The sequence below is a fragment of the Dendropsophus ebraccatus genome, chromosome 11 (assembly GCF_027789765.1).
Source record: "Dendropsophus ebraccatus isolate aDenEbr1 chromosome 11, aDenEbr1.pat, whole genome shotgun sequence".
Lineage (NCBI taxonomy): Eukaryota > Metazoa > Chordata > Amphibia > Anura > Hylidae > Dendropsophus > Dendropsophus ebraccatus.
The window spans coordinates 76602776-76619678 of NC_091464.1; positions in this window are offsets into that span (position 1 = coordinate 76602776).

Here is a 16903-nt window from a genome sequence, read left to right on the forward strand (position 1 = left end):
CTCACGGCCGTGGATTTCCATGCGGTCCCGTACGGAGTACTTATTTCAGCCAAATTGAACTTGATTTTTCGATCCAAAAGGTTCTGTGTGGTTTACGGGGCTGGGCGAAGATTTCCAAGTAAATGACCTGCTTCAGATCGCTTTGAAACAAGCTAGGGAAGCATAACTGTACTACGGGCGTATGTTCGCGGTTCGTAAGCATCCGGCCGCATGTTGATTTTTCCCTTGCCCGTAGTTTCAGCCGCACATGTACGGCGGCGTACGAAATGCGGCTGTACTCATAAGTAGATAAGTAGAGGACAGACAGAAAGGACATTTGGACAATACTTAACTGGACCCAGGGTACCTTGTTTTTGGATGGTGCCCTGTATAATATCTTCTGCTGGTGTTTGCTCCAAATGTATGATTCCAGAGCAAACCCTCCAGCTGTTGCCAAAACTACAATATCCATTATACCTAGACCGGGATATCAAAAACATTGTCCACGCATGATGGGGATTATAGTTTTGAAACAAGCTTGACAACACTGCCTAAGAGGATATAAATGACCATACCATAGAGCAAAGATGGGGAATCTTCGCCTTCCAGATGTTTCAAAACTACAATTCCCATCATGCCTGGACAGCCAAAGCTTTGTTTTGGGAATTGTAGTTTTGCAACAGCCTGAAGGCTGAAGTTTTCCCGTCCCTGCCATAGAGTCTCATGTGAGCAAAAAAAAAAAGGTATGAAGTGCTACCACCACAATACACTACAAAAGTCTATATACATTAATGTAGAGTAGAGTAAGCACCACCATATAGTGCCCTTAAAATGCCAACTTGACCAGATTAGTGCTTATTGACATGGAGAACATTTATATGGCTTTCTGAAGACAGCTTTATAGCCATTGTATGGGCCATAACATGTAAAATAAACTCCATAAGACAAACAAGCTGAACATCACGACGCTCAATTTATTCACATACTAACTTGCTCCTATTTACTGGTTGACATTGGATGCAATAAACAGAACTAAATGTATCCTATGTGGGAATTACAGAAATTTATTTATGACCACAACATATCAAGTGTTAAAAGTATCCGGCAAATGTATATCATTTTAAAGCTTTAAGAGTATGCAAATGAAAATGTAATAAAGCTCTCACAGCCACAATGTTAATAATGATTCTAAAGGTCATCGGTGTTGTTAGCGGAGAAAGTGCTCACACTTATTCATAATGTGCTCATGGGAAGCCCAATGTAAATTTTTTTCTATGATTTAAGCACAGATAAGTGTCATCAGTATTGAAGTATAGAAGGGGCAAAGGGGCAACTTGTACTTGAGCCTCTATGACCATGTGGCCAGTATGTGTTCTGGTAGGGCATTAAGTTATAAGCGGCATCTTCTTCACCTTCCAGCAGTCTGTGGTTCCAAATTATGTAATGAAATTCATTTTTATGGAAGCAGGAAAAATTTGAAAGTTTTTGTGAGGTGTGTAAGCATTATGTGGACTGGTGGCATGGTCAAGATTTATTGATACATGGAGTTACAAAAGGCTAATCTGCCAGGCCTGGTAAAACAGAAGAGCTACTGTAAAGCAAGGTGTTGAAAAAGTGCCCACTGGCGTATGATCTTTTCGGCTGCAGTGTTCTGATGCGGGGACCTGCATGCGTGCCTGCATCAGAACTCTCCACTGCACGCTATGAAGCGAGTGGCCGGAGCCGCTTGCTCCACAGTGTGCACTAACAGCTTTTTCTACGGCTTCTATTCGCTGAATAGTGGCCGCAGAAAACTGACATATCAGTTGTTTGCAGCGCCGCTAGGGATCCCGGCTGGAGCGTATACTATGTGTATACGCTCCGGGCGGGATCCCATAGACGGAGAGGTAACGTATATTTTTGAAGTAATCACGGACGTTGTACAACGCCGTGAATAACTGAAAATATACCTTGTGTGAACATAGCCTAAAGCCTCAAGCCTGAGATCTATATATTTACAGTAATCTTCTGTTGATATTTTTCATCCTTTTCACAGTCTCTATTTGCTCTTGATGACTGGAAATAGTCTCAATACTATGGCTAAAATCTGACCTGATCATGTAAAAAAGTTGGGCATTCACTGGGCGGTATGAAGGACACTGTTGAGGGGGGGGGAGATATATGGTCCTGTCTTATAAGATCAACTTTCATTTTACCATTACATAATGTATCAATATTTGAAGCTGGGCTGTGATTGGTTGTGCGATTGACTTGCTTACTATATGATAGCTTTGTAAATCTTCCCCAATATCTTTATTCTGCAGGTCAGTATGATGAAGTTTATACCACATTTATATAGTTTATGTGCTACAACTATGCCACAAGATAAATACACCTTTTAATGACCTTCTGTGTTGCTATATTTTATATTTTATTTTATTTTTTGGGCTGGATGGCTTTTTTTTAATTGGTACAATTTTAGGGTACAGAGTTGTTAACTCATTTTTAACGCTTACCGCTTCCAGTTTTTCTTTTTTTGTAAGATTTTATATCAGACTTAATGGTAAACATCACATCGCTTACATAATACACTCTCCTCCTTTTGTATCATGCATGTTAGTAATAACCAGAGAGCGTGCTCTGCAAAACTGAATAGTTTTTCTGGTTTTGGTATGCAATTACTAGTGCGAAGTTTTTTTTTTTTTAAGGTCATTACAATTATTGTGAGGTGCGACAGCGATAGGAGGCGGTATTGATGCACTGGGGGCGCTGGGCCTGCCTCAAGTGCATTAGCCTTGGTAATTTGCTCCAGGTAGAGGTTAAAAAAAAAAATTATACTCCTGCAGAAGCATGACACATTACTTATCTATCTATCCCAGTTTTGAAACGACCAATAATCCATTTGTCTTGGGGGTTTTGTTCTGTATTGTGTTTCTGTACTTCCTGGTTGAGTAGTTCCCATAATGCAGTACTGGTTCCAGAATGCAATGCTTTCTCTCAGCTGATCATCACAGTAACCCACCCATCACAATCAGTAAAATTAGTGCTGCACCTGCTTCTCAAGCCTCCTGTGACATCACGCCCTTCCCCCTGTCTGCATCATTAGCAAACACACACACAATGTGAGACAGAGGCATGAAATATTTGTCTCCTGGGGGGGGGGGATAGCAGAAGGAACAGGAAACAATGTGAATTGGCACAGTGGCCATTTTTCTTTATGTCCTGGATTTCTATCAGCCACCAGTGTGGCTGAACCGTAAAGATATGGTAATTAGGGATGGTCCGAACCCGAACGCTCGGCATCAGATTCCCGCTGTCTGCCCGCTCCGTGGAGCGGGTGGATACAGTGGGAGAACCGCCTGGAAAACTAGGATACAGCCTATGGCTGGTTCGGACCATCCCTAATGGTAATACATTATATAGACACATCTACTGTATATAACTTTTAATGCAATGTACTTTTAACAGAAAACACATTTTTCTTATGTGGAGTTCCCCTTTAAACCAAAAAAAAAAAAAAAAAGATATCTAGAGAGCAGGACAGCAGATCTCTGAATGAAGGACCTCAAACATCCAGCCAATGTCAGTAAGAATTATCTGTAGCATAAAGAAGAAAAAGGAGTCCCGGGATTGATGATATGGCCTCCACAGAGCCCTGATTTCAACATCATCCAGAGATCACATGAAGTAAGAGAAGGATATGAGCAGCGACATCTGTAATGGCCCTGAACGGTATTTATTGTCAGGCGTCTGGAGATGTATTGTTGGCAACCCTAGACTGTCTGTATTGGGGCCTATGGATTTGTTTCTCTTTCCTAGCTCTCTTGCAGTGATATTGTTTTCTGCCATATGTTTATTTAATATGTTGTTATGTATTAATCTCCAATGAAACGAGTGTTGAGCTTGATCAGTGCTCCTCCCCTGCAACCTATCAGACGCTAGTGATTGGCCAGGGCAAAGCTGGCTCCACCGACCTTCTACCCAGAGGGCTGTGCGGTCTTGACAGTTGACATTGGCTTTGCCAGATTCACATCTAACCTCCCTGCATCACCTCAGTAATCCTGTCAGACTTGATATTCAGCCTCCTTACATGTTTCCAGACAGCCATCAGGGCCGATGGCGCCCCCCCCCCCCCCCCTCTTGTTTATCAGCCAGCAGCAGTTTCTGTGTGGCCATTAGTTGGATGTTGCTTGCAATTTTTCCAATATAAAAGGAATGTGTGGGTAACCATCATGAAGTTAAATGTGTTATCCAGATTTAGGCACAGCTGCTTTCTTGCAAAAATAGCGCCACCCCTGTCCTCAGATTGTATGCGGTATTACAATGCAGCTCCTCTCACCTCAATGTAAGTTATGGAAATGTAATAGCACCACACACTATGCCTACTCAATATACTACCATACACTGCAACTCCTGGATATAATGCTGCCACACATGGTCCCCCCTGAATAGTGCCACATGCTGTAACCCCTGAATACGCTGCTGCCACATACTATGCCCTCTGATTATAATAGTGTAAGATACAACTTGTCCCCTGAACAGGGCCGTATGCTGTGCCCCCTACCACATCCCCTGAAAATAATAGTGACAAATGCTGTGCCCACAGAATATAATGCTGCCACATACCATGTCCTCTGATTATAATAGTGCCAGACAAAATGTGCCCCCTGAACTGTAACACACACATGTTGTATAACAGTAAAATTTACTGTGCCCACATTAGTAATGCCAAATACATTAGACCCTAAGAAAATGATAATATTACATGGGGGACAACAAAATCAGGTTAAGTGCCCTACTGAGACAGGACAGTGTCTCACAATAAATGATGGCTCTATTCACTTGTACCTGACCACAGTCTGAGCTTCCCAGTAATGGTGACCCAGTATGAAGAGGGGAACACACAGTAAGGCCCCCTTCACACGTCCGGAAAATCCACCCGGATTTCTTATCAGGAAATCCGGACGGATTTCCGGACCCATAAGATTACATTAGACACGGACACCCTTCCGGATTTTTTTGTGAAGCGGATGTCCGCCGGGACTGCCCTGCAACTCACCACCTGCTGCCGCCGCTGCAAGCCTGCCGGCCAACCCTCCTGGACGCCACCACTCTGGGACTGGACACCGGGACAGGTGAGATCACCCACCTCCAGCCCAGAACTAGAACTCCCACCATGGCCTGCTGACAGGCCATGATGGGAGTTGTAGTTGTGCAACATGTGGCCATTCAGGTTGCAGAACTACTACTCCCATCATGGCCTGCTGACAGGCCATGATGGGAGTTGTAGTTGTGCAACATGTGGCCATTCAGGTTGCAGAACTACTACTCCCATCATGGTCTGCTGACAGGCCATAATGGGAATTGTAGCTTTGCAACCTGTTGTTCTCCCTGTTACAGAACTACAACCCCTATCATGACCTATTGGCAGTTCATAATGGGAGATGTAGTACTGCAACAGATTAGAGAATGACACAGTATAGGAGGGGGGAGGCAGGGGCACAGTAGAACTACATCTCCCATCATTGTGTGGTAATATGCATCACAGCACATAATGGGAGTTGTAGTTCTGCAACAGATAAGAGGATGACCTGGCATGAGGGGGAGAGGCAGTGGCAGGGTAGACGAGGGGGAGACAGTGGCAGGGTACACGAGGCGGACGCAGTGGCAGGGTACACGAGGGGGACGCAGTGGCAGGTTACACGAGGGGGACGCAGTGGCAGGTTACACGAGGGGGGCGCAGTGGCAGGGTACACGATGGGGGGCGCAGTGGCAGGGTAAAAACTGACACGGACGTGTGAAGGGGGCCTAAATGAATGTCATGGGGCTGCAGGGTGTAAACTGTGTCCCAGGAGCAGAGCAGGGAATCTGCACTTTCTGTTTCATGTGCAGTGATCATGACCCCATCATGATCACTCACCACACAGTCCGGAGGCAGCACCAGCCCAGAGGAGGATGACATCAGTAGCATCAGCAGCTGAGGAGGAGGACACCAACAGTAGCAGGAGCAGTGTGGTCAGTAAGGGGGAGGGGGACACCAGCAGCCAGCTCTGCACTGTGAGGAACGTCCTGACATGTCAGGAGCCGGAGTAGAGCGCCCAGAAAGCACAGCCCCCACCTACAGCCACAAATCAGGCTCCGGCCCTGTGTGTGACACTTACGCTGCATACACAGGTCCTGAACTTTATTATAATAAGCGCAGGGGAGGCTTGGGCAGGGAGGAAGGAGTTTTGTGAGCATTGGGACCTCAATAGGAAAAAAACAGGGGGCCCCTATAGGTCAAAGTTTAACTCTGTTGCGAGTGTAATGACATAAGACAAGAGTTACCAAGGCTAGGCATTCATCCACTGTTTCGGGGTATTTGCCCCTTGTCAGTGTGGAGCAGGATTCTGGCTATCAGGGGCAATGAAAAAAAAAAACTACAAAACACAAACATTGTGTTTAGTTGGTCTTAGGGCTACATATCAGGGTGGTCTGGTGTACTTCCGGTGCAGAAGGCGTCTATAACAAGCGCCCCTGAGCCGGTAGTAACATCCCAAGCGCAAACAGAGCTCACTGGTGCGTGGGCTGCGGGGGACAGGACCGATCCCGAGCCGGGGAGCCGCGTGTCAGCCGGGGAGGGGACCGAGCCTACAGAAGAGAGACACGGTGGGGGAGCGAGTTTCAGGTGAGTGTTTTTTTTTTCTTATCTGCTTTGCACAAGGGGGTGCCATCTATAATGGAGATACATCGGGGGGGCATCTATAAGATGGATACATGGGGGGCTATCTATATGGGGGTTACATGGGGGAGCATCTATAAGGGGATAACATGGGGGCATCTATAAGGGGTATAACTGGAGGGGCATCTATAAGGGGGATACATGGGAAGTGCCATCTATAAGGGAGATACATGGGGGCCATCTATAAGGGGGATACATGGGGGCCATCTCTAAAGGGGGATAACAGGAGGGGAATCTATAAGGGGGATACATGGGGGGCGTATACAATAGGGCATGCACAGAGAGATGCATGTACTATAGTAGTCTACACAGATGTACTATACTGGTATGTACTATAAGGGGGTCACATAGAGTCAGCCTACCCACTAAATGAGGGCACAAAGGGGCCAATACAGTGGAGTGTGTATAGATATAAGGATGGTGCCAGATTGAGGAGCCTAATATGTTTGTCTGGCAGATTCTGTGGATTTGTGGCTCGAAGTTCTCATAACGGCCCTGGGCAGATGGAGAAGAAGATGAAAAGGGAAGAACTCTGATCCGAGAAGACGTCCCCTGTGAGTCACCTGATATTACTGCACTGTAATGTATATGGTGTACAGAACCTGTGTAGGGCTGGGTGAGCCTCTATATGACTGGATGAGGTGATAGTGACCTGTGTATAGTGGACGTTATTTAGTAGCAGCGGTGGTGTTAGTCAGTAGCAGTGGATTTGGTTAGTAAAAGTATGGCGGTAATATGTATGGTGATAATATTTCCTATATACTGGTATTATTGGTAATATAGGTTTTGAGATATACCAATAGCATCACTTGGTCAAGGAAAGGGGGGCCCAAGTTGACCTCTTGCACCAGGGCCCAAGAGACATTAGCTATGCCCCTGGGAACAGGCTTCCTTTTCTGGAGAGAGGGATATCTGGCTATTCCCGTGTTTTGACACTCACAACTGAGGCTCCACAGATCCCTTTTTTACATATGTATATATATATATATATATATATATATATATATATATATATATATATATATATATATCCCCCTTTTTTTAGTTCTTTCCTAGGTTTTTAAGGAGTTAAACCATCTGAAAAAGAACATCAGGTCTGAAAATACCCAAGAAAGCTGCAGCTATTTGGCTGTGCATTATTACACCGCTCTGTTGCCGCGCCGTACACCGGGTTATTATGTGGACTGTACGTGACGGAGACCTTTGTACTCGCCTCGTACATACATTTTAGCTCCTCGGGAACCAAGACGCTTTGCAGAACACGATTTACAAGTGTACACAGTCCAATTATTATGATGACTCGATGGGGAAAAAAAACCAAACAGGATTCGTGCAGTCAGCTTTACTGATGACTTATTCAGCGTGGCTTAACTTGTTGTGATTTATGAACAGGAAGATGAACATGGAAAAGTTTTTTTTGGTCTGTAATAGAAATAATTTATGTTATCTCTTCCCCAATCTTAAAAGCACATAATGCCTCTATTTATTGGAGCTTACTTCTGTACTGGGATTGTACATTGCTATCTGTGCTATTATTTTTTCCAATCATTTTTGTTTCCCTTAGGGACACATTCGAGCCTGTAAAGCCGGATGACTCTTGCAGACTCGGAGAATATTTATAGTGGATTAACTACAAGAGCAATATAGGATGCAGCCGAAACCTGCATAGGATGAAAAGAACTGAAAAACATTATGCTTTACATTATGGAGTCTATTTCCCAGCTGAGTAAGAGTGGTGAGCTCAGCCATATCATATATGGGTGTAGATTGGATAGGCAATGAGAAAATATTGATGTTAATGATGTTACTTGATTCATTTTGGTAATAGAAATTTGCATTATGCCTCTATTCACATCCAGGGCTGCTTTGAAAATTGCCTTTTTTTTTCTTTGTTGCTCCCCAGGGCTCACTTTCTCCTTCAGAAAAATTCCTCTTTAAATATGGGGCCATGGGGGTGTATGTATTGATCATTCATGCCGTAAACCACCCCTTCTCCTTCTCATCTGACAAGATATCTAGACAATAGTGTTGAGTGAGCAATTAAATGCTGGAGTGCTCTGTTACCCGAGTCAAGCATTTTTCAATTTCAACTTTCAACCACATTGAAATCAATGGGAGACTTGGGCATTTAACTAGTGGCCCCCTGCTTGGCAGAGCTGAGGGTGCCTGGTTAACCTATTACATTCTTTCTTTCTAAAACTATAAAAGAAATGCAGTTGGTTACTGTGGGAGATATAATCAGTTATTGAAGGTGTATGGCCACCTTTACCCAAGCACCACGAGGTGGTCAGTCGAGTTTCGAGTTTCAATGCTCGATCAAGCACTGTGCTCAATCGACCATCAAGCTCAATCTGCTATAATCCAGCATACCTGCTACTTTGGTATCTTCTTAAATTTACCGTTCTCAGATTAAATAAGCTTGATGGTATATGCCAAGTAATGAAATGTCATTAAAAAAAGCTTGCGTATACATTTGTGTCAATGTATGTTTAACATATGCAGGGGACATATTGGGTGGGGTCAAGACCTGAGCCCGCTCCATAACCATTAGCTGCCACAGTCAGAGCTGGTTCTTATCTTGGCCATTGAACCATCTAGATGCCATATTGAATAGTTATCATGGCATCTGGGTGGTTAGAACAATATGGGTGGCATTTATTAAGTCCGGCCTTTTTTACGCCGGGCTTATAAATGCCCCCGCAGCTCCGGCGCTACGGAGATTTATGTAGAGGCGGACTGTGCGCGCTGGTGCGCACCGCCGAAAACCTACGCCAGCTGAGGACTGGAGTAGGTTTTCGGCGTACATTTGGGCGGAACGGATGGTAAATTGCACGGACTCTGAGTCCGCGCCCTCCGTTCCGCCCACTACACGCCCCCTTTCCGCCCCCCTGGCGTACTCGGCGGAAAGTGCCGATTTGCGAATTAAAAAATACGCTAATCGGCACTTTCCGCCGAAAATCATCCGTTCGCCGGATGATATATGTGGCCTTATGTCTTTACTTTATGATAGAAGCTGTAAGAGGACAGCCTTTTCCAAAAGGGTCAGACCATAGACTAAATACAACAGGAGTAACTTATCTCATCCCCTCTTCTCCCTCTGCTCACAACCCCCTCCCATTCATGTCAATGAGTCATTTTCTGACTAAAGATCAAGTGGCCGCAAATCTCTGATACAGCACCAGCTCAGGCAAGATGGTTGTCTCCATAATCATATATCAAAAATAATATTATTTAAAAAAAAAAGCATGTATTCCCTTTAAGGTCAAAATAATTTATATGTACATGGAGATATCATCATAAGAAAACATTGTGGTCATGTCCACCCCATCTCTTAGTGCCAGCAACCTCCTAAGATTAATTGGCATATAAAGGATGTATACAAACACTGAGTATCGGTTGCATAGTAAATGAATGAAGCCAGATAAAAATCTGAATATTCCTCACTTTAAAGCTAAACAAACAAGCAAGCCCTTAAGACATATTCAATAAGAATTCCCTGCCATGTTTTTCAGCAGCATCTTGGAACCCTTCCAAAGTTCAGGTAGCTATTAGTTTCTATGTACTTCTTGAATCAGATAAACATGATTCCATGTACAGATGTTAATTCTCCCTTAATCTTAGCCACCAATCACATTGTTCCCGGGGGGCAGTAGGGTAAATCGTAATTTCCACTTAGTGAGGTTAGTGTAGGATCTGGTTTTGGGCAGAGTCCGGGAGTGAAGGAATGTTTGTGGTCAGTCGAAGCCGCAGGCGGATGTTATGCAAGTCTACAGGCATAAGACAAAGTGTACTGAATATTTTTAACAACAAGCTCTGAATTTGTCCAGGCTCATCCTCAAGGCTTTTTCTGATTATCCGTCACCTTGACATAACCTCTTCCTTTTCTTCTTCTTTTTCGCAGGCGGGCACAAGTCTTCATTTCTGCTTTCGACTGGTTTTATTTCTCAAGTCTCACAAAAAAACAGTGCAATTATTTTTACCACGTCAATCATTAGAGGATAACTGAGCAGCTGTTCTCCTCCGGGACGGCAGCCGAAGATGTTGGCATTCGCATCGTGAATGTTCCCAAATATTTTATTGAACACATCAGGCTTTAACCCTCGTAAGCGGTGTAAGAGCTTTCTTTTTAAGTCATTGAGTGTGGAGAGGTTATTGTGTGGACAGGGATGTTCTCTCGGTGGACTATTTCTCTATTAGTAAGTGCTTATCAATATGTGTTTTTTTTTATGTTTCATGTGCATTCGTTGAGTTGCGTAATCCTTTAAAAATGAATAACCCTGCAAAACAATACATAAACTACTACGGTTTTGTGAGAGTTGCTGTGGGAGTATTTTTGTTTACTTCTCCGCATGATGTCCAACTGGATGTTTATAGGGGCTTGAAATTAGTTGTTTTTTGTTTACAAACCAAATGAAGATATAACTTGAAATTATGAAGCCTCATAGGGCTGAGGGGATACTGCTCTACAGGTGGGCCTCATCAGTATCTAATGCAGGATCACATCATTTGTGCATTTATATCATTGCTAGTCAGCTGTAAATCTTCCAATGTATATAAATCTGCAGCCAACTATGACAAAATTAATAGGCCATCGGACGGTTGGAAGAGTCCCATACCTTATATGCATGTCTGAATACGCCATGAGCAGCCAATACAGCTGACAAAAGGAAAAAGTATATGGGGACCTTAAAGGTCTTCTCCAGACCTCCCAGCTCCCATGACAAGCCAGCAGCACCTTTTGACTATGTTGGGGAGAATGAATAAAGTGAGGTACATCCTTCCTCCCTGTATTACTGTTGTGTTTGCCCAGGAACAGGTCATCTAAGGGCTTAACCGGGTGGCAGCTGTGACACACAGATGGCACCCACTACATATGGAGAGGGCCCAGCTCCTCCGCTCACGTCATATCCTCAGTGCACATCTGCCATAGACGTACAGCAGATGTTATTAGAGGATTATGAAGAAGGCCATAAGAGCATACATATGAAGGTGGAAACATAAAAATAATAAAGTGAGCTGCCTTCACATCCAGCTACCAGATTATGATGTTATAAAACAAGTCACATAAATAGTTTTCTCCATTATTTATTCAGAGGAGAACTTGTGCTAACAACATGATATTATTGGAGACTGGACTGCGAAAACAATGTGAAATGGGATCAACGCGGCCTCTTAATGTTATTCTGCTGGAGGCATCCTGGCAGCACAAGGGCTCAGAGGAAGATTTCACTGAAAAGAAACAGAAGGCGAAAATAAGCAAAAACCTTCCAATATTGCTGGATAAGTATTCCTGTCAATAATGTGAGCACCAGGGAAATCTGTACAGAAAGGGATAGGTCAGTGCTCGCCTGTTTATGAGAGTGAATATGAAGGATCAGAAGAAGCCGATAAATTCTGTTATTAAGGAAAAAGACATAACTAGGAATAAGTGGAGATGACTGCACCATTGCTGTGTTAGTACTGATAGCTGACAAGGAAGTAATGCTCACAGCAGTACGCTGAGGTTCTGCCAACAGCTGCTATAAAGTATCAGGCGGTAATACTTAAAAGGGGAGGCCTCCTGCATGTCAGTAAATAAATATACAGATGGGCCCAATCTTCGGTCTCTAATATCTCATGGTTGTGTACAAACTCCATACATTATCTCGAAATGCCAGAAAATAGAAGATTACATCATGTGGCTCACACAGACACATATGGCATGAACATCACCTAAGAGAGTATTTTTTTGTGTTTTTGTGTGTCTGCATTTTCAGCCATAGCAACGTGCACCTGCCTAGTGTGACTGTTGTTGTAGGAGAAGTGAACAAACAAACTTTTTTAGTCTTTTGGGTGGAGTAGCTGCCCTTACTTGGTTGTGCACTCTACTCATCCCACCCTGGGGGTTAGTTTTGCCATAATTAGTTGGTCCCTGCAAGCCCAGAGTATAGGCTTATTATTAGCCCAGCTTAGTGTAGGGTCCATCCCGTGTATGGGGCCACCTTACCATGGTGGGATTGTACACACTAGTTGCTAATGGACACGACATGGAGAGAGAGGAGCAGCCGCACATCCCACATATGGCTGACACTAGTGCCGCTAGGCCTATTTAAAAAACTGTCAGGGTGTCGGTATATAATTTGATCAAACCATAATAGCCCCGTGTACCACGTTCAGGTCCCCTGGTTCACATGGGTCCCTACGCTAACTCACCACCGTGTCGGTCAGCGACCGCCACCCCCGCAAAGCGTGCATGTGCCGAACAGCTCGCACTCTTTTATAAGACCCACATGACCAAAATTAGCAGGATATGCCTGTGCTCACATGTCAGTACCTTATGTCTTCCCCATTCTGTGTGAGCAGCTGTGGTGAGTGTAATACCATATTCATACTTGTGTTGTTTGGGGGCAGCCGTTCCTTTCTCGTGTTTTACTAGTTGCTAATGGGATGCCAAAAGACTCATTAATATTATGTGGATTTTTTTTTTTAACAGTTGATGAGGAAGGGGGAGGGGGGGGTTGTGTCTCTAACAGATATTGTGTTGGGATTATACAGCCATCTCACACCATTCATTCCGGGGGTCTTAAGATATTTAAGAGGCACTGTCACAAGTTTTTTTTCTTTAAGGAAATCAACAAGGTTTGTGATCTCAAACAGTTCTATAATATGCTTGCTTTTTTATTTTAAATGGATGTTATAAGTACGGTAAAACTGTGGTCTATTCTCCCTCCGTACCGATATTTGTTTTTTTCTCTGTTCAAAAAAGAGACCAAACACAGGAAGTCCCTGTCCTTTGTGTTCTCCCGCATCACATGTGCTCACACCTCTTCATCATGCAGGTTATATAATAACTATGGGCAATTACCTTAGGTTAATTATATTACTAACTTTTGCTAATTCTATTATCAGCACGGCAGCTTACCAGGAGACAACACTCTTTATTATGCAACAATTCAGTCAGTATAATGTCACTGTGTGTGTGGTTACAGAGGTTTTGGTGCTTTGTGACAGGAGATCCGACCATACAATGTGAGCACCCCCAGGATTCTTTGCTACTGAATGTGGATGTGCAGCTGCTGTGTACATGCACAGTGAAGACTTGCACACTCAGGAAAGGCTGTCAATCTATACCAAGCCATGCCTGTGAGCTCACAAAGGACTGGGACTTCCTGTATTTGGTCTCTTGTTTTAATAGAGAAAAGACCAAATATTGGGACCACAAGGACTACAGTTTGACAGAAAGCGAGACCTATTGGCCATATGTTTAACATTCATTTAAAAAAAAAAACTGCTTGCAATTAAAACCCCTTTGGCCGTGCCTCTTTGCAATGTTTTTGTGGTAGCCATATTGGAGGCATGCATTTCCTTGCACGGTAATAAAGCCCTTCCTAGTAACTTCCTATTAGTCGTTCCTATTTATTAACCAATCATATTTTTTTTTAAGGGTTAACCCAGCTGTATGCGAAAACTGGGCGCGGTTCAAAAAAAGAATTGTGGCACCGACTTCCAAGCGCCGGCGCCGTCCTATCCATGTGAAAAGCTTAAAATGAATGTATTTTTGGTACATCTGCTTTAAGCCTTCACCACAGTAGCGGCTTATACCTCCAAGAACAAAGGGGGTAAGACAGTCAAAATTTGTCATCTTTGACATCTATTTATACCTATATTATTTTTTGGAGGTGGCCCATACACTTTATACTGCTGGCCGAACCTGCCTCACACTGATTAGTAATTAACTAATGACCACTTGCATAAAAATGCTGTCAGGTTGGGACCAGGGAAGACAATGGACAAGTGCAGCCCTAGAACTTGCACCCGCCCCAGCTGTCCCTACCTAATTGCCACAACAGCCCTAAAATGGCAGTGGACAACTTGGAGGCGTTCCTCAACCTGAGCAAGTGAAATACAAAAAACAAAGACAGACGTACGAACACAATAAGGGGAAGTAAACAGTCCAAGTCAGTAACAGCCGGTCAGTAAGGTACAGAAGCAAAGTCCAGAGAGAATAGTCTAAGTCCAAGCCAGAAATCCAATACCAGAGAATAAGACAGAATGCCAAGCTAGATACTCTCACAAGTGAGGCTCTATCTCAGGCAAGGAACATGAGACAAGTGAGGATACTTATGCAACCTGTAGTCCCAGCCCCTGGCAATGATTGGGGCTGAGGCTCCAGGTCCTGCCCAGATACCGACAGCTAACTGGTAAGTCAGCTGTCAGTCAATAATCAGTGAACACTCACAACACCTAGTGCTGATCAGCCAGAGAGTGAAACACTGGGCTCTGCTACAACATGGAATAGCAGAGCAGAGCAAAACCTGAGAAGCAGTCTGGCTGCTATGGACGCCGAGCCAAAGGCATGGCCCGAGTCCTAACAAAAGCTTAATAGAGCATAAAAGTATATGCAATAATTTAGTAGGCACCTTCCCCAGGGCTATCCATAGATACAAGCTTACTGTGCCCATAGGAAAATGTGGCACTGCCTATTCTCCACTTACCGGTTCCTCACATTTTCCATTGCTCATTAACTACTAAGAAACAAAAACAATGCTAAACACCACCTCAACCCCTTCTGAACACTTCAGTGTTTTATAATATTCTCATAGGACCATAATTTGGAGTCTAGTTTATTTCCACACTTCTGTTTCCTGTTTGTATACTGCACAACAATGACCAGATCTTCCTAACATTGAGGGAAGCTTCACAGTCTAAAGTGACCTTATCTAATGGGAAGCTATGTTATCACTATTCCAACAAGGAAAACACTGGAAAGATTCACCCAGGGGAGAACAAATGTGTAAAAGAAGTGACAGAAATCAATGTCCATGACGTGAATGAGATGCACAGTGTTGGGAATTTACAGATATAAAAAAAATTGTTTACTTTGCGTTACATTGTGTATGTAGCTATGAATGTTGTTGGTAGTGGTGATGGGATATATAATCCCCTGATAGTAATGGATTTCTCTGGCATTAAATGTCCATCCAGCTTCTCTGTCACAGTCTCTATTATTTTCTTTGATGGTTTATTAAGGAGGAAAAAAGTTATTTTAATCTAGAATGTTTATTAGAGATTATGAAAACGAACAAATGTGGAATTATCTAGTAATTCGAATAACAATTTTGTAGGTTAAGGCCATGTTCATACAATGTATGCCATTCCATCACCCGACCAGGTCACGGAACAGCTGGTCTCTAAAAAGATTATCCCGTCCGGTACTGCAGTATCGGCCGGATGATCTTTTCGGCCGCAGTGTTCTAATGGGAGCGCATCCATGGGCGCTCGCATCAGAACTCTCCATAGCACACTACGGAGCGAACGCTTGCTCCACAGTGTGCACTGACATGGTCTTCTACGGCCGCTATTCAATGAATGTCAGTTGTGTGTGGCACCGCGAGAGATCCCGGCCGGAGCGAATACTATCTGTATATGCTTTGGCCGGGATCCCATAGAAGGAAAGGTAACGTACATTTTCGTAATAATCACGGCCGTTGTACAATGGCCATGATTTTATGAAAATATACATTGTGTGAACATAGCCTAAAAGTGGATCTGTTGGCAGGAAATCATAGTTTTTAAAAAAATCTAGGCTGAGATATAAATATTTTTGTTTATATGTCATGGGATGATTATGATGTTTTCATTTATTTATTTGTGTGTGTGTGTGTGTGTGTGTGTGTGTGTGTGTGTGTGTGTGTGTGTGTGTGTTGCTTTTGGTTGTGAAAATGCACAAAAAAAGTGTAAATCCAGCCTACAACTCCTTTAAGATAGAAATCTAACATGGAGTGTCGCAAAAGATGTTGGTTGTTCCCAGTCAGCTTTGTGTAAACTTTGGTCCAAATATGAACACACGACTATAAAGTTTTTAAATGTAAAGCATACTGGTAGACCAAGGAAGACTTCAATGTGTCAAGACAAAAAAAAAAAAAAGCTAAATTAAAGAATGGAATAGAAAAAATAGAATATGCACAAGAAAATAAATGGACTGCTGAAAAAAGGCATGTTTAACCCCTCAGCGACCCATGACGTATCTGGTATGTCATGGTGCCTCGGGGGGTGTTCAGAGCCCACTCTGAACGGCGCCGCTCCCGGCTGTGATCTGCAGCCAGGGAGCGCCTCTATTAGCCGGCGCGGGTCCCGTTGCCGCGCCGGCTAATTAAGCACTTCAATGTAGCTGTCAAACCTGACAGCTGCATTGAAGTGCTTCAGACCTCACGTCCCTGGTGTCTAGTGGGACAGATCTGTTCT